Source organism: Syngnathoides biaculeatus, chromosome 15 (genome assembly GCF_019802595.1).
Source record: "Syngnathoides biaculeatus isolate LvHL_M chromosome 15, ASM1980259v1, whole genome shotgun sequence".
NCBI lineage: Eukaryota > Metazoa > Chordata > Actinopteri > Syngnathiformes > Syngnathidae > Syngnathoides > Syngnathoides biaculeatus.
Window position 1 is genome coordinate 4,965,160 of NC_084654.1, and position 24,967 is coordinate 4,990,126.

The following is a 24,967-nucleotide window of genomic DNA, read 5'->3' on the forward strand; positions in this document are numbered from 1 at the left end:
TCAGTTTTATACAATTATTTAAACCCGCCCAATTCACTTGCAGCCCTTGCCCCCCAACCCAGCCCGTCTGAAAAAAATTTGGGGTTGGGAGTTAATCCCCTAAAAAGAGGGGCGTGCCCCAAAAAGTTTGAAAACAGCTGCATTACACAACCGCTTCAGTCTTCTGGCATCGGGGAGGAGACTGCGGAGTCTGCGTGGCAGGACGAGTCAATGCAGAGGCAGTTTTATTCAGCACGCTGTCAGGAATCTGAACCCTTTGCCCGCTGTACCCCTTCTACCTCCTCTGTCTTCTCCCCAAATTAACTCTAAACTCTGATGCCCCATGACGCCCCACAATTATGCACATGCACAAATACACACACACACACACACACACACACACACGCACACACACACACACACACATTTCAACACACACACACTCACACACACATAGGTAGAGGTTATTACACTGCAATAAACTGTTATTTTAAAGGACCACTGTCATGAAATGCATGATTCTTAGTATGTTATTCATGAAAAAATGGCAGACGATATGGACCCATGTGTTTTTTCACCACAAAACATGATTTTGACGTATATAGCTTTTTGTAACTCCCACCATAAAAATCCTCTCAAGGATTTGTTATCGAGAAGAAGCAGGAAGTGACATACAGAGCAGGAACGCCCTCAAGTGGATTCGTTTGTTTCTAGTAGTTCTACCTCCGGGAAGGGAGCTCGTTGTTCCTTCGTGTTAGCCAAAATGCAGGCTCGTTGCATTGCTGGATATTGTTGGAACACTCAGGAGGATGGATTTACCCTTTATAAGTTTTCAAGAGACCCGGTTCGTCGTGAAAAATGGATTCCAAATGTCAGATTGGTGTGTATAGAGCTACTAATAAATAAATAGTTGGGGAGGGGGTACCAGTAATCCATCTCTCATAACGTAACAAAAGATCCGCGTACGTATGATAGGGGTGCTAAATGTCTTGATGTGCACATTGGCGGTGTGTCCGCCAATCATGGTTTCGTCCAAGCTTCCGTGTCCACGAGCTGCCGCCAAAGCCGTGTCTTGCGGACGAGCCAGCAGCCAAGCCGTGTGCCTCGTGGAGGAACCGGCGGGCAAGCCATGTGCCCCACGGTGTCATGCTCCTGGCATCCTGCCCAGGCTGCGCGTGGCCAGCCAATTAGTCGGCACACTCCCGCTCCTTGTTTCAGCTGATTACGCCGGTACTTATAGGACCCGGTGACGACTGGTTCTTCATGCCCCGTTTGAGCACCCCCGTATCGCTGATCGTATTCCTGTGTGTACCGACCTCCGCCTGTTCACCGACTGACCCCGTAAGCCTGACTCCCTTGATACTCCTCCCTGCCTTGATCGATCTCCCGCGTACCAACTCCTGCCTGCCCGCGGACCTGCTCTCTGCGCCCGACGTCCCAACTACCGCTGCTGCACCTGACAGACTGCCCGATCCCCGACCATTGAATAATAAACGTTTTTCCCGAATTACCTCTGCTTCTCCTGTGTACTCCTGCATTTAGGTCATACCTCCGTTCCGATGGGTCGTGACACGCGGATGAGCCGACGGTCAAGCTGTGTGCTTTGCGGAGGAGCCAACGGCCAAGCTGTGTGCCCCACAGAAGTGCCGAGTTAGTTAGAAGTAATAAGCATATCATCTAAATATGGCTCGAAACGAGCTCCGACCTACAGATTGCACTGGCTTGTGCCCCCCTTCCACAGTGTAACATATTTGTACATTATTGTGTTCATTTTCATACCATCCATTTTCCGAGCCGCTTATCCTCATAAGGGTCGTGGGAGTGATGGAGCCTATCCCAGCTATCATGAGGCAGGGTACACCCTGAACTGGTTGCCAGCAAAGCACAGGGCACATAGACAGACAACAGTCACACTCACAATCAGACCTAGGGGTGATTTAGAGTCTCCAATTATTGCATGTTTTTGAGATTTGGGAGGAAATCGGAGTGCCTGGAGAAAACCCACGCAAGAGAACGTGCAAATGCCACACAGGCGGGGCTGCGATTTGAACTTTGACGCCAACAGTCTGACCAGTTGCGGCACCGTGCTGCCTCATTTTCATACATTTCTTCATATATTATAATATAATATTAATAATAATAATAATATCAAATATTCTTCCCTTTTGGTGTTCTTTATGAGGAGCAAATTATGGTGCATGGCAGCAATAAAGGCTGGGGCTGAGTTTAGAACCAAGGACCTGAGAACTGTGAGGAAGACATCCTAACCTCTCGACTTCCATGCTGCTTTTAAAAGGAAATCCTTAAACATAATTTTAATTTAGATATGAATGTTTTACACAAAGCATTCAACCATTCTGGCAGCAATGGATTTGCAATGGACTGCATTTAAACAGCATTTTAGTGTATTGAACTTCATCAAAGAAAATCACTTCTGGACTTTTTGTGGATTTCTAGATGGAAATGCCTGAAGGGATCTTTTTTGCCAATTTTGTGCAAGCAGCACAGTCTCCCAAAGGTTACCTGTGCACAGGCGAGTCACACATTTGCATTTGTGTGTGTGTGCATTTTTGGGATCTGTAGCATTTCCTATTTAATGAAATCGTATTAATGTACTTCTCACACATATTTGCTAATGCCAGTTTTTTGTTCCCCAATTGTTTACCGTAACCAGAAGGACTGAACCGAGAATTTTTTTTAATCTCCACCTTTGCCTCATTAGTTTTGTTTTTGGGGCTGTAAGAAAAATGATTACCCCCCTCTCCCCATTTTTATGCACTCTACCAAAGTAAAACAAAAATTTGCTGGCCTGTTGTAAATTTTTGTATTCCTCTCTAGTGTATTCTAGTATTTTTTTAATCAAGTTGAGAACAAAGGAAATTGATATGACCCTTACTAATCCTTTAATTGCACCGGACTCAACGATCCCCTACTGAGCCAGCATTCTCTGAAAAAATGTAGAAATAATGCATTATCTTGTTCTTTTTGCTGGAGTAACAGCAAGTATAAAATGTGTCTTTGGGTTAAAAATTATGAGGGAATCTAAGCACACTGGGATAAATCACATCATATTTGCCTTTTTTGAAGAGGGTTTTAAACCTCAGTCACTTCCATTGAATAAGATGACCACATCAGCCTGTATGAACTATCACAGTAAAACATTCAACATTGTACAATTAGTGGCAAATATCCCACCCCCCCCTAAAAAAAACCACAAAAAATTTGAATGTGGCACCAAAACCCAGGGCTCAATAAGTCTCGAATGTGCGCTCACACGAGACAACTGCATGCTGAATCTCAGGCGTCACGAGCCTTTTTGAACTAGAGCGAGTGTGATATACAGGTCAGAAATAACAAATGTGCTAAAATTGTGTTTTCCATAGTAATTGATGGGACAATATTCATGGATGTGAAGACAGCGATCATCTCAGTGATATCTCATAAAAATTATTCATAAATATTTAAGCAGAACGGTGGAACAACAGTAGAGTGTTGACCTCACAGTTCTGAGCACCGGGGTTCAAATCCCAGCCCCGCCTGTGTGGAGTTTGCATGTTGTCCAAGTGCCTGTGTGGGTTTTCTCTGGGCACTCCGGTTTCCTCCTACATCCCAAAAAACATGCATTAATTGATGGTTCTAAATTGCCTCTAGGTGTGACTTTGAGTGTGACTGTTGTTCGTCTATACGTGCCCTGCGATTGGCTGGAAACCAGTTCAGGGTTTACCCTTCCTCCTCCCCGTTGACTGCTGGGATAGGCTACAGCACCCCTGCGACCCTTGTGAGGATATGTGGCTCAGAAAATGGATGGCTATTATTCACGATCAATACATTAAATTAACAATGTAACTATATACACGCACAAGAAATAACACACAAATAAGCAGAAACTGTTGTAGCCTTCTGTCACTCACTACTGAATATTTAGCAAATGAAAAATTATCAAGCGTGCAAGCAGGAGCGGCACTAATTTATAACTCACCAGTGATGTCACACACTCCTGCGATTGACCAATAAGCACCCAGCATCAAGCAGCACCATGCAGGAAGAGGGGGGACTTAAATGAATAGAATAATTTGTTCACTCAACCGGTGTACTGAGGAAATTAGTGATTCATTCACTGAACTGGGATAGTGAAGAAGAGTTTGTTCGTTTGTGACATATTAGTACAATGAATGTTTCGTTTAGGCTCCGTCACACCATGACGTTCTGGTCAACGTTCTCTGAACATTTCAATCGTTCTATTTTTCAGCGTTCTCAAATGAGGATGACACATCTGGCGTGTGATTAACGTGTGTCTAACGCATGACTAACGTGTGTCTAACGCACGAGAAGCGTGTAACAGCGACCAAATAAGATACCCCAAAAAACCATTAGCGTGTACTAACGTGTCACAGGCGCGCGACGAGCGATTTGTCAACGTTAGACGAGCGTGTTGACTAACGGGTGAATAACGACAGAATAGCATTTTGCTGGAGTGTAATTTTTACAGTGGAACGGGACCGAAAACATTGGAAATTTCATAGTCACTTCAGTTGTTCTCGTGAGTTTGAACAGTCAGCATCATGCCTCCTAGACGAAAAAAAGGTGGGGTGGGGACTTCAGCAACTAGCGCTGCAAGTAAGAATGCAAAGCCTCTTTCACGAGCAATGTCTTTGGAGGAAAATAGAACACCAGGAGGAAGAGCAGGTCCGACAAGTAACGCACCATGTGACACCCCCTGGAGACCCTAAACACCATGAAAACCCCAGTGATGACGGTCCGACGGTGACAAACGATAAGTAACAACCAAGTAACGCTAGAGTAACGACTGACTAACGATAGCCAAACGCGTGCAACGCTCGGTGAACGTTAGTAAAACGTTCCACGAACGTTCTTGAACGTTCTGCAGTGTGTAAAATTACCATGGGCGACTACCAACGTTTCCTCAAACGCTATAGAACACTGACAAGAACGTCATGGTGTGACGGGGCCATTTGCAAGGGGAATGACATACTACGAAGTGAACATACTCATGGCTGATTTTAACAGCATCTCGAGTGTAGCTTTCACTAATAGTTGTTTCTTCAAGCTAACAGCTAAGTTTTAGTCAGTCAAGCACATGAAAACAAGCACACATATTTAAAATAAATGAAGATTAATAATAAATGTACATATGTACACATACATATAATTCCCTCTCTGTATGTAGTGTGATTATTTAAAGTCTATGGAATGTCTAATCTTTAACGCAAATTATTTTAGAGACAAAAATATATGTTCAGCTGTACCATAAAATGCATAACCTTTTCAATGTTTTTTTTCCGAAAAACGTAAGTGTAGATGAATCAAATCCCTTGAACTTTGACCTAGTTTCCTGTGTCTGAAAAACGACTCCTTTCATGTGGCTGACGTCTGACGTCACTTAAGGTAAACATTCTGTTGTAGGACTAGCATTAGCATGGAGCCTTGCTGGTATACGCTGAAGAAAAATCCATTCATTTCGAGAATTCCTACGTGATTGTAAGCTAAAACCAATCTGTAAAAATGGTGAACATGTGTGTAGTTTAGTTTTGTAGCAATTGAAATTGTCGGTGTTGCTAAAGGCAACAAACGCGAACTTGGATCAGCCACTGAACCTGGACACGGTTTGACAAAAAAAAAAAAAAATCCTAGATGACCCGGGAGACTCAGGTACTCCTGAGATGCAATAACGCCATCTTCAGGTTAGGGGACGAGGCACAGTAGAGCGCTGCCAGAGCTGACTCAAAGAGAGGCATCAAAGAGGCCTTACCAGCCTACAAAATGAACATTGAGGAGTGCTTCACAGAACATAACTCCAAAAAGATGTGGGAGGTATTTCATCACATCACAAACAACAAGAACAGCCAGATGTGTGCCAACATGTATACCTTACTGGCAGAGGAACTAAACAGTTTCTTTGCTAGCTGTGAGACTGATAGGTCAGATTCAGTCTCAAGACATCCACCTCCGATAAACAGCACTGATGGTTCAGGAACACAAAGTGAGACATTTGCTTAGGATTGTAAAAAGCAGGAAGGCTGCTGTCCCAGATGGAGTGCCTAGTAAGGTATTGAAAGCCTGTGCTAGTCAGCTTCCTGGTGTTTTCACAAATATCTTCAACTGTTCCTTGAAATGATCAATCAACAATCATCTTCTCTTGCTTGAAATTGACAACAATCATCCCCATCCCCAAAAAGCTAGCCTTCGCAGTCCTAAAGATTACAAGCCCGTTGCACTTGTGCCTGTAATCATGAAGTACTTTGAGAGGCTGGTTTCACGTCACATTAGGGACTCACTACCTCACAAACTTGACCCTCACCAATTTGGAAGGAAGGTCCACCGAGGACACCAGCGCAATAGCTCTTGACACTGTACTGAGCCACCTGGAATATCAAGGGGACTATGCGAGGATGCTCTTCACAGACTTTAACTTAGCTTTTAATACAATCATCTGCTGATGGAATAAGGACTTTACCACAAACTGTCCACAATCAGTCTGACTTGGCCCATACCTCTTTTCTTCCATTCCCCTCAGCAAAGGCTCCCATCAAGGTTGAGTACTGATTCCTCTCCTGAACTCTATACACACATGCCTGCACACCAAATCCATCCCAGTAACTCCGTCGGAGAGGTTTGCTGGCAATACCATGGTACCGTGGTCAGGCTCATCTCAGAAGGAAATGTGTCAGCCTACAGTGATGAGGTTGAAAAACTGTCAAAGTGGTGTTTGGTAATCAACCTCACACTAAAAAACAAAAAAAATGATCGAAATCATCCAGGACTTCTTGAAATGAGGCACAGACATGGCCTCATGGTTCATCAATGGGGAGTCTATGGAGGGGGTCCACTCCTTCAGATTTCTGGGAGTCTGCATCCCCGACAACCTTACCTGCACTGTAAATACCACAACAGTGTTGAAAAGGTTCGAGCAGCGACTCCACTTCCTGAGAGTGCTCAGAAAGAACCATCTGGTGTTACAGCCCCCATAAAACCCATACAAACAGACTCGAGGACAGCTATTTTCCCTGGAGCCATCAACAACTTAAACTCGCGACCACTGAACATAAACACTATCTCACCTCTGTAATGAAACTTTATGCAACTGCATTTTCTATTGTCTTTGCTTTTGTTAATTCTTTGTGCAATAACTGTTTACAAATGTGCAATAATCTTTTCAGTGCCACCATATGGAAGAAAAGACTGTAAACACCTTAATGATGTTTTGCCACCACAGACTGGAGCATGTTCAGACACACATATTACCATCGCAGACTGCCAGGAGTACACAGAAATCATCACTGCCTACATGTGGAAGTGGATGGATGACATTATGGTCTCCAGAACTTTCTCCATCAGGGCCCATCAGAAGCCATGGCTAACAGGGGAAGTCCACAGGCTCCTGGAGGCCTGGAATGCTTCCTTCAGAGGTAGGGATGAGGTGAGCTTAAGGACAGCCAGGGCCAACCTGTCACTCGACATCAGAGAAGCTAAGACGCAGTACTCCAGGAGGACTGCCGACTGCATCAGTGACAGCAAACACACCAGGAGCCTGTGGTGTGGTATCCAGACCATCATGGACTACTCTCCGAAGACTTGTCCTGAACCACTAACACCACAGCACTGCCTAAAAACAACAGCTCTACTTCCTGCAGAAACTGAAAAGAGCGAGAGCTATGTCCCCCATCATGATCTCCTTATACAGAAGAATGATTGAGAGTGTCCTGTCTAGCCACACCACAGTGTGGTACGGCGCTTGCACCACCTCCTTCCGCATAATCCTGCAATACACTGTGAGAGTGGCTGAGAGGATCATCAGTGGCACTCTCCCCTCCTTGTGGACATTTATAACACCCACCTCAACCGCAAGACCACTAGGATCACCGGTGACCCACTCACTCATCCCACTGCCTCTGCCATCAGGGAGGAGGCTGAAGAATATTTGGGCCAAAACCAACAGGTTAAAAGACAGTTTCTTCCACCAAGCAGTTAAGAAGCTCAACCCCCTCTCTGTTTTGCCTGCATTATCATTACCCTCCCTGGCAACCACCACATTTCACTGTAGACTTAATGAAATGAAGCACTTTAAGCACAGTATTCGCTGCCCTTACAGCACGGTGGACATACCCACTGACTATGATTCTTGTTAAATTAGCCGGGTTGACCATATCGGTTATATTCTCTATAGTAAAAGGCACAATGTACATATTTTAGACTGACTCGTTTGTTTATTCAATTTTTTTTTAAACGCTTTAGTCTATTTTAAGACCATAGGTTTGAAAGGAATACTGTTTCAGTTATGTTGTATTTCATGTACATATAACACACCTGAAAATAATGTTACTTTGACTTGAATTTTTCATTTTTTTTTTTTAGAAATAACTGTGCCTAGTTATTTTATCTTAACTCTAATATGTTTTATTCTCTTGTATTATACTGGTTTAAACACCTTGTGGAGTTTAACTCGTATTATATGCACAGTCATAATGACAATAAAGGCTTTTGATTTGATTTGATATGAAGGGAGGATAAGATGTGGGGAATGAACGACGCAGTGGTACTGATGAGTGGTACGCTGGGATACGTTTACGAACATCTATAAGAACCTGTGAGTTGATATCTTAATATAATCTCTGTTATTATTAATGGTCCCAGCACAAACAAAGTCTATACCGTGTCTATGGAATTTATTTGTGAATGAACACCATATCGGGTGGCACCGTGGAAGACTGGTTAGCATAGGGGTGGGAATTAAATTTTAGAAGGGGCCACATGAGAAACCATAATTCTGTCACAGGACCGGACCATTGAAAACTTGAATTCAACTTTCAACTTTCTCCCATTGTAAAATGCATTTAATATATATCTATATCTATATTTTGAATAGCTGGTACTGGTAATTGGAATACAAATATTCTGTAAATATTTACCAGTATATAAATAGGCGATGTAAAATATAAGCCAAATTACCAAAAAAAGCAGAGAACTAAAAAAAAAAAACAATCATCATATCAGTTAAATTTATTTTTATATTGTTGATATCAATACAGTGAAGCAAGACCATTTTGCGGGGGACCTAGCTAGGAGGACACCACAAACTCCGCAGGACCGGGGTGGTCCCCTAGTCTAATGCAATTGTCCTGACCAGTCACAAAAGGAGGGGCAAGGACCCCCACCACTCACCCAGCGCCAGCGAACTCTGCCCCACCCCTATCACTTCTGGAGTGCCCCCAACCACCATTAGCCCCCAAGGCAGGAGCCAACTCCCACCTGAAAAAGGTCTCACCCCACCAAAAGTGATCTTATGTCAAGTATTACAATGGTCACCTCCACCCTGGCCGACCATATGTGGTGCATTAAAAATCCACAGGGGAAAGGTACGGCGGGCCAGAACACCTGGACAAATGTCCTCCCCGTCTTGAGACTGATACGTGTATGACGCATTAAAATTTACTGGATTATAAATTTCCCCATTATAAGCCTGTGTATGTACAATAGTTGTCTACGCTACTTTATATATCTGACGCTAAATAATGGATTCAAAAAACAAAAGTTGATTGTGTCATAATCTGCATTTTTTTCCAAAATTTTGAGGTATGAACAAGAAAAATAATTGCAATGAAATAGTCACATAAATCTGCAAGTGGGATTTTTGTCAAATCTATAACACAATAAATTGCACCAAAGTGCTTACAAAAAGTGGGTTGGACTTCCAGAATCCAGAAGGCATTCACAGAGGATTTTTTTTTTTAACTGGTTGATTTTAGCATGCATTTTTGTTTTGGTGCTCTAAAGATACTTGATTCCTCTTTGGACAGAATTACATTTTTCGAGTTGATATTCAAATATAAATGAGTTCTGAAGTCCCTCCTCATATATTTGTTGTGGATATATGACCAGTGTTGTGTTATGTTTCATCCAGCTATTCATTTCAATTCTAGTTTATATTTTTGTTGTTTTGATTTGAAAGTTGTCACATTGTAATTGCTGTAAATGTTCCATGGAAAGGAAATGGAAATTTATTGAAATATTTTCAAATCAAAACATACTGTAAGGTGTGATTAAAAGTTAACACTACTTCAGAAATTTTTGAAAAAAATAATAATGATATTACAGTACAAAAAAATATTAGTAATTATTATAATTCAGGGGCGCATGTTGGCACAGCTGTAAAGCGTTGGACTCAGTTTCGGAGGACCAGGGTTCAATCTCGACCCGGCCTGGATAGAGTTGGCATGTTCTCCCCGTGCTGGCGTGGGTTTTCCCCAGGCACGCCGGTTTTCCTCTCACATCCCCAAAACATGCACTAATTGGATACGCTAAATTGCTCTCAGGTGTGATTGTGAGTGCGATTGTTGTTTATCTCCATGTGGCCTGTGATTGGGTGGCAAACAGTTCAGAGTGTACGCTGTCTCCTACCCGATGACAGTGACAAAAAAAAAAGGTTTGGGTAAGGTGCTGGTCAGGGTATGTGGTAGGGAACAACCCCAAGGCAAAAGGAGTGGCGCTTTTTGTTAGCTATTTATTAAGGCAACCAACAACCTCGTCATACAGTATGTTAATAAAACATGACAGCCTGTTACACGAGAGGTGTGGACAAATAAGTGACGTGTGTGTGTGTGTGTGTGTGTGTGTGTTGTGTGTGTGTGTGTGTGTGCGTGAGACTATCTGCGTTGCTATGTGTGCGTGTGTGTTTGTAGGTTGTAGCCACGATATATTGATTTTTTTAGATGAATAGGGTTGACACTTTCATTAATAATTAGATAATGACTGTCTTCATTTTGATTTTTCACCAAATTATAGTCAAACCAGTCAATGTTTTTAGTTTTGGGATGATTAAGGATAAAAGGACATCGATTAGAATGAGTCACATTTATTACTAGATTTTAACAAAATTTTTTCAATTATTTTTTAAAATTTCCATTACCAGAAATAACCTTAAGATAATGATACTTATATAATTATAATGATAGTAACAGAGAATACAAGTGTCTGTGGTGTTTTTACAGCAGCCTCCTACTTCAAATTTCCACACAAAATACTGACTCCCAAAATCTGTACAAAAGAGATGTGTTTTTTATTGTTATTTTTGTATCCAACATTAAACTTCGCCTTTGGTTCTTGAGCACTGGAAACATAAGAGCGTTATTGTGCTGTGAAATTCCCACGCATCACTGCTGAATTTTAATCACACAGTAGAGATGGGGGAACCTTGAATTTGGTGTAACTGATTCCTACAGTAACCCACATCTGCAATGCTAATCACATGCCAGCAAAAGGGCCCCACAGACTAGCTGTTTCTTCTCTGTCAAACTAAAAATTCATCTACAATAACAACTGAACAGTGTTACTTGCTGCATTTTTAATGTGCAAGTGCTCAGTGGAACGACATCTGAACAAACATAAACATCGCAACCTTCATTTGATGATTGTACAGATTTCTCATATTTACTTATCTTTTATTATGGACTGTCGACGACGGACCTCTTTCATGTGCATCTAAAGTTGTGGCCAACACACTCCTGAAGCGGAATACACTTAAGATTGTAGAAATCATCATAGACATTAGGAAACAATTTGCAGCAACTGCCTCTCCCACTGTACAACCACTCTGTGTCAACCGTCAAAGCTTTAAGTTCCTGGAAATTGCAGTTTCTAATGATCTGAAGTGGGAGACCAACATTAACTTCAACCTGAAAAAGACCCAGCAGAGGATACACTTCTTGCAGCTGCAACAAGAGTTTTTCAGGCAGTTTTACACAGCAGTCATTGAATCAGTTCTGTGTTAATCCATCACAGTCTGGTTTGATGCTGCTACAATGAATGACAACATCCAAATACTACGGACAGTTAAGACTTGGTACCTCCCTGCCCACTCTTGAGGACTTGGATGGTACTAGAACCGAACTGAAATCCTAGTCACAACCCATTCCAGCTCCTTTTTTCAGGTAGGCCCCATTGACAATTCACACTTTCCCCATGCCATTTAACTACAGTTGATTTATAATAACACTGCATTTATTACTGTAGCCTTGTTACTCTTTATTACTTAGATAACTGGTGTTGATCAGTGTTACTGCACTGTTGGTTGCTTAAAAATGCTTGGTGACTCTTCATCATTTACACAATTGTCAATCGTGTGAATTGCACAATGTTGTTGCATCAGTATTACTGCACAAATGGTTACTTTACATTGCATAACAACTTTCTGCATTTACTGTATGTGTTTTTGTCCTAAATATATTGCATATTTTGTGATACTATCTTGTTTGCTGGAGCTCTTGAGTGGGTCCAAACACCAAAGACACATTCCTTTTGACTTTGAACTTGGCCAATAAATCTCCCTTTCATTTATGTCTTTGGTGTGTACGTTCTCTGGAGTATTAGAATTGGGTTGCTGTTTTTTTTTTTTTTCTGAGGCATGGAGGGTGAACTGTTCTGGATGCCAGTTCCTTAGACCCATGTTTTTCAACATTTTTTGAGCCACAAGGCACACTTTTTTCATTCAAAAAAATCCCATGGCACACCACCAGTTGAAAATGTAAAAATCAATCTCATCTATATGAACAGCATACAGTCATTCTCACATAGCATAGTGAATAAAAATCAAACAAACACAAAATCCATTTACTAATCATAATTTACTCGCTCAATGTGACACCTAGGCCTGACAGATTTCCCCTGTTAATAACGCATGTGCATTCATCACAAGGAGACTTTTCAGCACAGGGGAGCGCTCAGACCGTCACACCGGAACATTTCCTCTCTTGTTGTTTTTTGTTGCAATGTCTTGGAAAAAAGTTCTCTCTTTTTGCATATCTATCCACAAACTGCACATTAGGCAGGTGTTGGGCATGTCCACTATGATCAGTGGAGTTGTCAAGTTGCCTGCAAACCTACCACTGATGCGGACTCTTTCCAAAACCAAACTTTCGATGTCTGCAGACATGTCACCGATGCGTCTGGAAATAGTGTTGAATGAAAGAGGGATTTTGGCTATTTCTTGAGCAGCTTTAGGTCCAAGCATCTCATTTACAATGGCTTTACAGGCAGGAAGTATTCGTGTCTCTGCCACAGTGTGTGACTTTTTAAATTTGGCTACAAGTTCAGCAAAGTGAGAGCTTGTTTTAAGGGATTCTCATTTATCTTTGTTTTTTTTTCTCATTGTTGCTTGTTCCCCCGCGTGTACACAAAGGCAAAACAAAATACTTTGCTTTCTTGTTTTGAAGTGAAGGGTTTTCATTTGGAGATGCCATTTAAGCTTACTTGGAACTATTGGACTGTTGGATCACCACACACCAAGCACAAGGGACTCATAATTGTTGGATTTCTGGTGAGAGTAAATCTAAGTGAAAGATAGCTTTCACTATATTGCCTCATGCCAGAGACTTTATGGAAGCCAACCGTCTGTGGTTTCTTTTGAACTCCACTTATACTTGGGCGCTAATCAGAATTTAGCATCTTTCCTTTTCAAAAACCTTTCCATCATTGTCACCGTACAGCTTTGCGAGCAACAATGCTACTGTCATCACCACGTGACACATCACTAATCAAAGTAATTAGCTAAATGTTGCCACCTACTGACATAGAGCTCGTGCACGTGATTTCACCATTTTCACGGCGCCATATTGCCGGTCAAAAAGAGCTGTTTGACATTGAACCAGAGGAGAATATTCACAATGCCCAAGACTTGTTGTGCTGTTGGTTGTTACAACAGACGAGACAGATATTCAAAGAGATCATTCTATAGAATACCATCAGAAAAGACGAGAAAAGATCGATGGATTTCGGCAATTAAACATGATGGATGGAGCCCAACCAAATACACACGACATTTGAGAAATAAGTTTAAAAAAAAAAAAAAAAAAAAAAAACGGCAGGGAGTCGTCTCCAACGTACACGAAGTGTGTTGCGACCACATGTTAATCTTCAGTAAACTTCACCCCGACAGACTTTTTTTTTTTAAATATGCATTGTTCTCAAATGAGTCCAATGCGTATTTAAAAAAAGAAAATAAACTGTCGGTCACACAGAGGTATAGCGAAGTTCAATATGTGGCTGCAACATGCGTCCATGTACAGTGGCTGAAGCCTATCCCAGTGGTTTATTTTGCATCAAAATCAATCAGATGCACCATCTATGGCATAAAAAAGCCCATACAGTAAGTAGGAAGACTTCCTATTTAAAACCCTTAAAACAAGAAAGCCTTTTGGATCAAAAGTCAAACAATCAACAACAAAACAAAACGAGTACAGTTGTCTGGGTTCGATTGTTGCGGCTTCAGTGTAGCAAAGCATCCTGACCCCAGATCTTCCTCTAGGCTAGCTGCCAACTCATACAAGTCACGGTAGAGAAAATCAATGCACAATGTCATGCTAACTAACCAGACTGTCACAATTTGAAACTATTCTGAATGAATCTTGCAGGCACATTTTCAGAATTAGATGGCTAACAAAAGATTTATTTCTTACCTCATAGACACATTTGCTCAACCAACAAGCAGCCAGGTGAGCCAGCTCAAGCAGAACAATAATGTACTTGTCCTTGAAAATTCACTACACTGTATTGATGACAGTGATTTTGAAACAAAAAGTCGGCGCTGTGTATTTGTGTTGTATGTATTAACTGTGGTGGCACGGTGGGTGGGACAGCTGTGTTGGCCTCACAGTTCTGAGGTCCAGGGTTCGATTCCAGCACCGCCTGTGTGGAGTTTGCATGTTCTCCCTGTGCCTGCATGGGTTTTCTACGGGCACTGCGGTTTCCTCCCATATCCCAAAAACATTGAACATTAACTGGACACTCTAAATTTCCCCTAGGTGTGATTGTGAGTGTGGCTGTTTGTCTCTATCTACCCTGCGATTGGCTGGCAACCAGTTCAGGGTGTACCCTGCCTCCTGCCGTTGACTGCTCGGATAGTCTCCAGCACTTTTGCGACCCTTGTGAGAATAAGCGGCTAAGAAAATGGATGGATGGATGGATGGATGGATGGATGGATGTATTAACTATTTCCTTTGATTAGGTTGCAATTTGTTAATGCACTTTGTAATAGCACATTTATTGAGTTAGTGCTAGAATTTTTGGGGAATACATTTCTTTTTTACGACTATCTATTAGTTATTCTTATTTAAAGATTCATTTAGCACTAAAAACTGTTCCATATTGTTTGTTTAAAAAGTAGTCCAATAAAAATAAACCTTTTCCCTTACACGAGGACTAATCATGATTAATAATCATTAATAATGATTTTGATGTCCATCAAAATAATCCTGATTATTATTTTGACCAAAATCATGCATCCATAGTTTATACTATTAATGTCTGTAATTAAAATCACTTTCAGGTAGAGCGCTGTATATTTGTGGAAATTGCCATGTCACTATCCCCTGTGAAGAGCGGGGCTCCATTGTAATACATTGTATTATTTTTTTTCCAGGAAAACATTCCACCGTATTTGACTGAATGCCATCATATTTTGAGTTTTAATTTTGGCTCCATATCCCAACCATCAGGCCAACACTATTTTGAGGTCTATTTTGAGAATATTTCCAGAAAGCAATGACAATTTCCCAATAAGCCATACCAATTCAGAAATCCATTTTCTTTCATTTCTTACATTTTCTCACACAGGAAATGTGTGTTCTCATTTGAAGTTGTCCCAGTGATGTAGGCATTTTTTGAGTGGATTTCATCTTTTCAGAAACTATGTTGGTATTCTAATTGAACTCTTCTGATTGAACCATAGTTCTTGACAGACTTGTCAATGTGATTCTCAGAGTATAAATATTTATTTTTTTCTGCAAAAATTTATGATCGATTAAAATGAACGTTTACATTGTCCTTGCTCAAAGACCTGCAGGGATTTCTCACACTCAAGATACACACAGACAAGAAATGCTGTTAAAGCACACCTGTCTTGACTTCTGATATTGTGTTTAGGTTTTGTTTATCAGTTACGTTTTGGTTGGATCAATCATGTTTTTCCTGTCTTTGCATTGTGCTCCTTGCTGTCTGATGTGCATTGATTTCAGATAGTCTCATCAACCAGGCCCTAACCTGTCTAGACAATTACTGGCAGTCTGCGTTTATGTTCATTCTATTCTTATTGTTAGATTGCCTAGTCCTTCTCTTGCATTTGAGTTAGGCTTGTGATATGTCTCTTTTCTGCAATTAAGTACACTTTCAAACTTTTTGGAATTGTATGAAGAGTAGGATTGGATAGGACTGGATTATAATATCAAAATGGATAAGACGAACTCTGTTCTGTTGATTTTTTTTTTTTTTTGTCATCTTGTCATAATTAGCTAACATTGAAACAAAAAGGAAAAATGGTGAGTCTTCATAACTGTATATTGTATCATGGTGTTGAATTATTATTATTTGTCACTGGTCGTAGGTGTGTTACACTGCGTACAACTGATCAGATGTGAAACAATTTACATACCTTCCTATAAATCCAACAAAGGAAAATTTATCTAAATCATTGTACTACAAGTATGGTCAACTATTTTCTAAATATACATTTGTGCAAAATTATAGTGCCTCATATAGATGACTTTCATGGAGCTGATGTGTGATCAATTCCCACATAATATTGCATATTCATAAATGCTGGGATTCACCGGTGGTTAGTCCAGTGTGCTTTCAGATAGCTACTACATTCCCTGTGACCCTGAACAGGATTAACAAAGAAAAATCTATCAATTGAATTTGTGAATTTATTGTCTGGGAAAATGTTTTTGATAAGTAGAGGTATTTACAGCGAATCACAATCATTGTTTTATTCAAGAAAGTGTGGGTGTGGTCATCACACTTACTATCAAAAATTAAAGTCAAATATGTTCACCTCAACTTATGAACATCTCTAGTAACAAAAAAAGTAAGGTTATGAAACACCTCCTCTGATAAATATTATCTCTAGTAACAAAAGAATATTCAGGATAAGAAATGAAAAAATAGGTGCCGGATTCGCAGCCCCCAAATTCCACCGAACGTAAACATCCTGTATCTTGGTTTGTGTGGCGCAATTGAGCTGCTCTCCCATTAGCTATCGCCACAGCATCTTCCTGGCACCCCAATGGCTAGGAGGGATGTAAATCTATACCCATGATGCTTTTCATTTCCCTTTGGCACTCGACTGTCACTGAATCACGCTAGCACACATTGGAAAAGTACAACATTTTTGAGAGTTTTTAATTTTGTTTTTTTTTTTGCAAGTTTATTCATCAATATTCACCATGGGCCCAAAGAAACTTCAGTGGAATTAAGTATTGTGCGTGCATAAATTCATATGTATGTTTTATCTCAGCTGTGAAACGTTTGCTTCCTCTTCTGTCCCTCACACCTTTCTCTTCTCATAATCGGTCAACGCCAAAGGTGAATGAACACAATTTTTCTTATTCGTTACATTATGTACTTTGAATGATTATTCTTGGCAGGAGGGAACCTGGAACAAATTAGGCTATTTACAAGCAAAAAGTGCTTCTGCTTACAAAAAATTCACGCGATGAAACGACTTCTGGAACAAATTAATTTTGTAAGTAGAGGTACCACTGTATTGTGTAATCCCACTTGTTGATACCTGGTGGCTTCTGGCATTTTACAAAAGTCAGTGGTGGTTTTCTGATTAATTAGATGAAATTACTTTGATTATTTGAGATTGTTGATCAATAAATAAATTATATTATTACATAGTCACAGGAATAGTGTATGTCAGCTGCATTGTTGAAATAATATTTACAAGTTCATTGAATTTCTGGTATAATTCTTGGAAAATAATTCTTCCCTCCATCATCTCTTTCTCATTTTTCCTCTAGCCACGCTAGTAATGTGAAGGCATGCTGATTTCAACATCTATCCATCTATTCACCCATTTTCTCAGCTACTTATCCTCATCAGGGTCGCAGGAGTGCTGGAGCCTATCCCAGCTGTCAACAGGCAAGAGGCAGGGTACACCCTGAACTGGTTGCCAGCCAATCGCAGGGTGCATTGAGACAAACAGCCGCACCCATAATCACACCTCGGGGCAATTCAGAGTCTCCAATAAATGCATGTTTTTGAAATGTGGGAGTAAACCGGAGCGCCAGGAGAAAATCCACACAGGCATGTGGAGAACATGCAAACTCTCCACAGGCAGGGCCAGGATTTTAAACCCAGTCCTCTGAACTGTCAGGCCAATGCTTTACAGTTGGACCACCGTGCCGCCTCTGTTTTACACATCCATCCATCCATTCCATTTTCTTAGCCACTTACTATATCCTCACAAGGGTTGTGGGAGTGCTTGAGCCTATCCCAGCTGTCAATGGGCAGGAGGCTGGGTACACCCTGAACTGGTTGCCAGTCAATCACAGGGCACATGGAGACGGACGACAGTCGCACTCACAATTGTCCAATTAATGCACGTTTTTGGGATGTGGAAGAAAACTGGAGTGACCAGAGAAAACCCACGCTTGTACTGGGAGAGCATGCAAACTCCAGACAGGCGGGTCTGAGATTTAAGCCAGGTCACCAGTACTGTAAGGCCAACGCTTTACAGCTGCACCACCGTGCTGCCTCTGTTTTACATATCTATTTTATTCATTTGTTTATTCATTTTCCTCTTGCTTTTTTCTATGCACTGAAGTTCTATTTCGGTGAACAGTAGTATACTGACAATAAATGGCATTCATTCTTTGAATACTGTATACAATGAATAATAGGAGAAATCGCTCATAGTAAAGAGTTGCACTGATTTCCTTTTTATTTTCTAACACTGGCACCATCTGAGAAAAGAAAAAGTACCAAGATGACAACAGCAGTCATGAGTGGTGCTTTTTGGCAGGGATAGGAACTCATTACTTCAGTCAAAAACAGTTTTTATTAGGATACAGGTTGCATCGAATATAAGCAAATGATGCAAAGAATCTATTCAGGAACAACAAAAGGATGAAATCGTGCAATGCATCCTAATGCACGTCTGATGATAGTGGAAACAACCTCGTGACAGAAATATAACCACGGCAAGAAGTTGCTGGGAATGGCAAATTAAAAAAAACAGGTTGCATGTGAAGGTTTAAGAAACCAGCGAGCGAGCCAAGCACAGCGAGGAGAAGAGAAAACAAACAATAGGATGAGGGAAACGCTCCTACCTGCCCTTCTTCCCTCCATCATCTCTTTCCCATCCCCCTTACCCCCTGACAAGGGAGACTTTCCTCTTCTCTGCTCATCTCTCTCTCTCTCTCTCTCTCTCTCTCTCTCTCCCTCTCTCTCTCTCTCTCTCTCTCCTCTCTCTCTCTCAGCCTCTAATTTCGCACCATCTCCGGGGACCAAACACACCCCTGTCAGGTTGCCATGGAAACGCCTCACACACGCTCTCACGGACGCACTCCCTTGCTTTATCTTGCAGCGGTAATGCCTGGATCCTCATTTCTCCTCCATTAGCATCCCTGTCGTTGAAAGACAGCAAGGTTGTCAAAGCCCTGATGGACCACAAAGTCCCTGCATGTGAATACATTTGGCCAAAGGAACAAAAGGAAATAAAAAGCCGCATGTTAGCACACTGTTATCGCAGGTAATTCATCGACTTTATGTCTAAGGTAAGCTTTGCTTTGCCTTCTAAAGAAGAGAACAATTAGGCTTAAGTTGCTTGCAATTACCGTATAACTCAGTTTCCAATTGAAGCTCTGGAAGTGAGACGGGAGACAGTAGCTGAGTCCCTCAGCTGGGACATAACTCATTTATAATTCATCCCTATATCTCCTGCTTAAAGTCAGAATTGAGTTGTTTTTTTTTTTTTTCAAGCATTGCTCTTAGATCTTGGTGCACTCAGAGGCGAAGTGGGAGGGGGGGGGGTGGCTACTAAAAAGGACAGTGCTCCTCTTCTCCAAGGCCACTTTGATTCACACCACAGCACCAAGTTCATATGTGTTATCTGGCAGTGCATTTTAGGGACCACCTTGTTGCGTATTCTTGCTGACATCATCCCATTAGCTGCAATAATCATTGAGGAGTCCCCTCACACCCATTGCTCTTCATCCAGTCACCAACATGTACACCTTCTCCCCTTTTCACAACCCCTGATTCATCAACCTAGAAACACCTGAAAAAGAAAAGTGTCATTGCACAATAAAAATCCCACAGTGAATGGATTGCTTACCATAACACCTTCCAAACTTGTAAGGCCAACGATAATATTCATTTATTTATGATGGAGTCAATTACTTCTAACGCTTTTTGGCCAGAGAGAAACTACGTGTATTAGTACTGCTGATGAAATTAAGTGTCAATACCTTTTTCCCGAGTTAACAGTCCATTGACAAAGAGTCATACTGGACACGATTGTCATTTACCTGGGGTTGAAGATTGAAATAAATTCTGAAAAGACATTAAGAGAATTCAACTCAGTCCAAACAGTGTAATGAGTCTTACCTGGTTACCTGCTCCTTCATATGTCAAAATCCACCTTTACATCGCGGAAGAAGAGTCTTGACGGGTGCGTGCCCGGGGGTGCGTGCACACACACATAAACAAACACACTTACAGAGTTTCCCTCTCTGTCACACACACTCCAACCCTCTAACTAACACAATTGCACTGACTGCGAAGACAATCCTCTGTCTGAGTTGGTCGCCATGCACTTCCTTGGAAAAACTACCTGCACAAAAAAAGTTTTTTTGGGGGGGATTTATTTTCTCGTATGTTTTCTTCTCCTCAGCTGCCCTGCAGCTCCTCCCTCCCGATGCTACTCCACATTTTGCGAGGTATCTACACAGTGCTGGATGAAAAAGATAGAGGGAGAGAGGAAGAGAGAGCATGATCAAGCAAGCAGCAGCACAAAAACTGATGTGTATATATACCTTCAGAGTAAAAGCGTGAATTCAAATGAAACTCCATTCATAAATGGACAATAGCTTACATTGACGTTATATTTGTATTATTAATGTTGGGGGGTAATTTATTACAGAAATCAGAATCAGCTTGATTGGCCAAGTGTGTAAAACCACACAAGGAATTTTTCTCCAGCAGTTGGCCCTGGTACGACATTAAGAACAAAGAACAACAAAATAACAAGAAAAAAGAACAAGAGACATTGCTGCTGATAGGAACTATTCCTTATAAGAATCACAGATGTGCAAGATGCAGCGTCTTCTTCAATTAGAACAGATAAGAGATAAGAATGTGTCAACGTCCCACATTGTGTTAAGCTTGTACAGTGTCTTTACCCATTTGCGGTTCCCATTACAGATCAGTGTAATGACAATTGTGCAAAGGGAACAGCTTAAAGTGACAGATCGTGGGTGTATATTCTGTAACTAATACTGATTGAACCAGCATGATGTAAGGCTGTGGCCCAACAATGGCACAAGGCAGAAAAAACTAGCTTCGCTGATCAAGAATTTCATGACTTAATTGCCAGAGGGAAACATTTTTTTTTCAAATACCTGCTAGCTTTGAAGGAAGGAGCTGGAAGAGCTGGTGGCCAGGATGTGGAGAGTCCAAAAGGATCCTGCCCGCCCTGGACCTAGTTTGTGTTGCGTGCTAGTCTTCAATAGTGGGTAGAGTGGTGCTGAAAATCAGTTCACCGGTTTTGATTTTCTGTTGCAGTTGGAGTTTGTCCTTTTTTGTGGCGGCCCCAAACCAGACTGTGATGGAGGTACACAGTACTGACTGGATGACCGGTGTGTAGAACTGTCTTAGCGGCTCTGGTGACAGGCCATGCTTCCTCAGAAGCAGCAAGTACATCCTTTGCTGGGCTTTTTTGAGGATTGAGTTGATGTTCGTCTCCCACTTCAGGTCCTCTGAGACTGTAATTCCCAAGAACTTGAAGGTCTCGACGATTGACACAAGACAGAGTCAGGGGCAGCTGTGGTGAAGGATAACTCTTGAAGTCCACAATCATCTATGTAGTCTTTAGAGTGTTCAAGTCCAGGTTGTGTTGACCACACCAAAACTCCAGTCTTGCCACTTCCTGTCGATATGCAAACTCGTCTTTGATGAGGCAGATGACTGTGGTGTCATCTGGAAACCTCAGGAGTTTGACAGTTGGATGCCTCGAGGTGTAGTCGTTTGTGTAGAGCGATAAGAGTTAGCGATATTATGTACAGTATTTTTATTACAAACTATATAGAGTAATGGTAAATCATTACATTACTGTGACAAATGTGTTATTATATTACAGGAACTTTCTTATTTTATAATTTTTGTTATAATTAAATAATATGCTCAGACCTTTTCACATTACATTGTCCTTTGAAAGGTGGGCTGGTGATGTGCCATTCTGCGGTAGTTTCAAACATGACATGTGGCACGGTGGCACAGCTGTAAAGTGTTGGTCTTACAGTTCTCATATCCAAGGTTCAATCCCGGCCCTCCCTGTGTGGAGTTTGCATGTTCTCCCCGTACCTGTGTGGGCTTTCTCCGGACACTCTGGTTTCCTCCCATATCCCTAAAATATGCATTCATTGGACACTCTAAATTGCTCTAAGTATGATTGTGAGTGCGACTGTTCTCTGTCTCCATGTGCTCTGCAATTGGCTGGCAACCAGTTCAGGGTGTACTCTGCCTCCTGCCCGGTGGAAGTTGAGATAGACTCCTGCGACCCTTGTGAGGATTAGTGCCTAAGAAAATGGATGGATGGATGGACTTTGAAAAACGCCTTGTTTTTAACCTCAAAGCACCACCTTATGGTGCAATCTATTAATTTGTCTGAGATTTTGAAAGGGTAAGTAAGACTAGTAGTACCATCACACTTTTGAAAACATGAAAACATTGACTTTTGAAGTTTCATCTGTATACGGTAATTTCTTGTGTATAATGCATCCTGAAGTATAATGTGCACCCCCAAAGTTGACCTAGAAAAATCAGGAAAACCCTTCTACCATTGTACAATGCGCACCACCAATTAGCTGCTATCCATAGGCTCAAAATATTCTGAATTATCTGTATTTGTATTTTGCTAGGTTTGTAACTTTATTGTTTGTACTTGTGTTGTTTTTTAAACCTCATTACAAACAATCATTAATAATAATATTTGTGCATGTACTAATTATATATCTCGGGACATCCAACAGACACTCTTGTCCTGGTCCCTGTAATTCTCAGAACAGAATCCCTCAACCAACTAAAATAAATGCTCAATGATGGCATAACATTTTATTAATACTGTTGACAACACATTTTACAATCTTAAATATATAAACATTTAATTTAACACTGTTTAATTTAAATTTTGTGGAGAAACGTTTTTTGCATGAAATATTTGTGCATAAAACATTTGGCATAGTGGAGTTTATCCGCTACATTACACATTTTTGGCCAAGCCTTCAAAAAAAACATCTGACTCATCTTCAATCTGAAAAAGATCCATAGTCGGTACCTTTGGTGCATTGCTGTCGAAATCATTGATGGCTTGGTCCAGTTCCGGTGCCTCCTACATTGCATCATGAACAGCGATCCCATCTTGCTCCCACAGCATGTCGTCTGTGCCATACATGGTGTTTGTGAGGAAACATTTTTTTGAATCCTAAGAGTATTGGTTCCCTTTATTCCTCATTATTGTCAGCACTTTTAGGCGAAGCGCCACAGTGCTAATGGTGCAGCCTCTTGCCCTCCATTCGGCTGCAATCTGTAACAGCTCTTCTATAGCCTCAGGTCGAGAGCTCAAAATACGTATAAAAGTGTAATGGCTATATTAAAAAAGCGAGCATTTTTATTTTGTGTGCCCTCCCATTTTTTTTTTTTTAATAATGTCCCCATTATGCTCGTTTCTACTTAGTTTGAGCTCTCGTAGTTTTGAACTGCTGTGCTGCTGCGGGGCTGCAGGAGTGATGACACTTTTCTTTTAAAAGCGGCTACATAACTAGGCTTTGTAATCAACAGTTTTTGTCTTAGTTGAACTTAAAACAAACTCACAGGCAGCCGTTTCTGATGTTTGGTGAAGCAGCAACAAATATGCTATGCTAACGATCGTAAAATGATAAACTCCAATAAGCAGGTCAGGAAGTTCAGGCTGGCGGCGCACACTATAGTAATACTGTACATATAAATGTGTAAAATAAGACATAGAATATCATATTGATATGTAAATGTATACTATTTTTAAACCACTATCCACATATATAGGACTAGTTTTGGAAAATTTTGCGCATTAGATATGAGAAATTACAGTATTTCTGAACCTTTTACAGAACATTCACTTAGTGTTGTCACACTCAGCCAACATAGTCTAAATAATACACACTTGTCAATAGTTCAGGATGGTATTGTATGGTAACTTTCCAAATTCAGTACACATGCACATTTTAAAATGTATTTACATTACAGTCGGAGAATTAAACCACTTTACCAGTGTCTCAAAATGGTGAACAGAAGTGTGGTAACGACAGCCATTTAGCTCAACAACAAGGACAGATGCGGATTGTGGAAACTACAACGGATCCATCAGCAGTTCTCCCTGGAATTTACTGGGAGCAAAGCCTAAAGATATTGGACATCTAAAAGGGAGGACACAACAACACCAGCAGATTGCGCCCCACTCAACCCCAAGGGAGCGGCCAGGGATGGTCGTTACAGCGAAGAGCAAGTAAAAAAGAACATGAGTAAATGCAAAATATTGATATTAGACATACAAACAGTTTTGAGTGACTTTTACAAGATCCTAGTCAATAATACTCATCCCTCACCATCACTCAAAGGTATGAAATTATCCAAGAAAAAATTGTGACCCCAAACAATTTTAGTTAGTGATGGACCCATCAAGCATATGAAATGCTTTTGCAGTGAGAAGAAAACCAAAGTACTGTGTCTTACTAATGGTGTGTGATATCTGTCAAAAGGTCCTGGAGATCACTGTTTCGTCCCGACTGTGAAATCTGTTATTATACACACAGGCTCCCTAGATGTTCTCAAGCACCAATCAGATGTACCAAAGCGAGAGTTCGTTGATCTCCGAACAAAAGTGCAAGGTTTGAATACTGAGGTTTTTATAAGTGGACCTCTCCCACTTGTATCATTTGGA

General features: G+C 41.1%; 1 protein-coding gene across 1 annotated transcript in view; it reads right to left on the reverse strand.

Annotated features, from left to right (window-relative positions):
* lingo2b (leucine rich repeat and Ig domain containing 2b) overlaps positions 1-20,975 on the reverse strand; it is an 80,106-nt gene extending 59,131 nt beyond the window's left edge. The window contains exon 1 of the mRNA XM_061844763.1: positions 20,380-20,975. The gene's annotated coding sequence lies outside the window, so the exon portion shown is untranslated. The remainder of the gene's footprint in view (positions 1-20,379) is intronic.
* Positions 20,976-24,967: the final 3,992 nt, after the last annotated feature.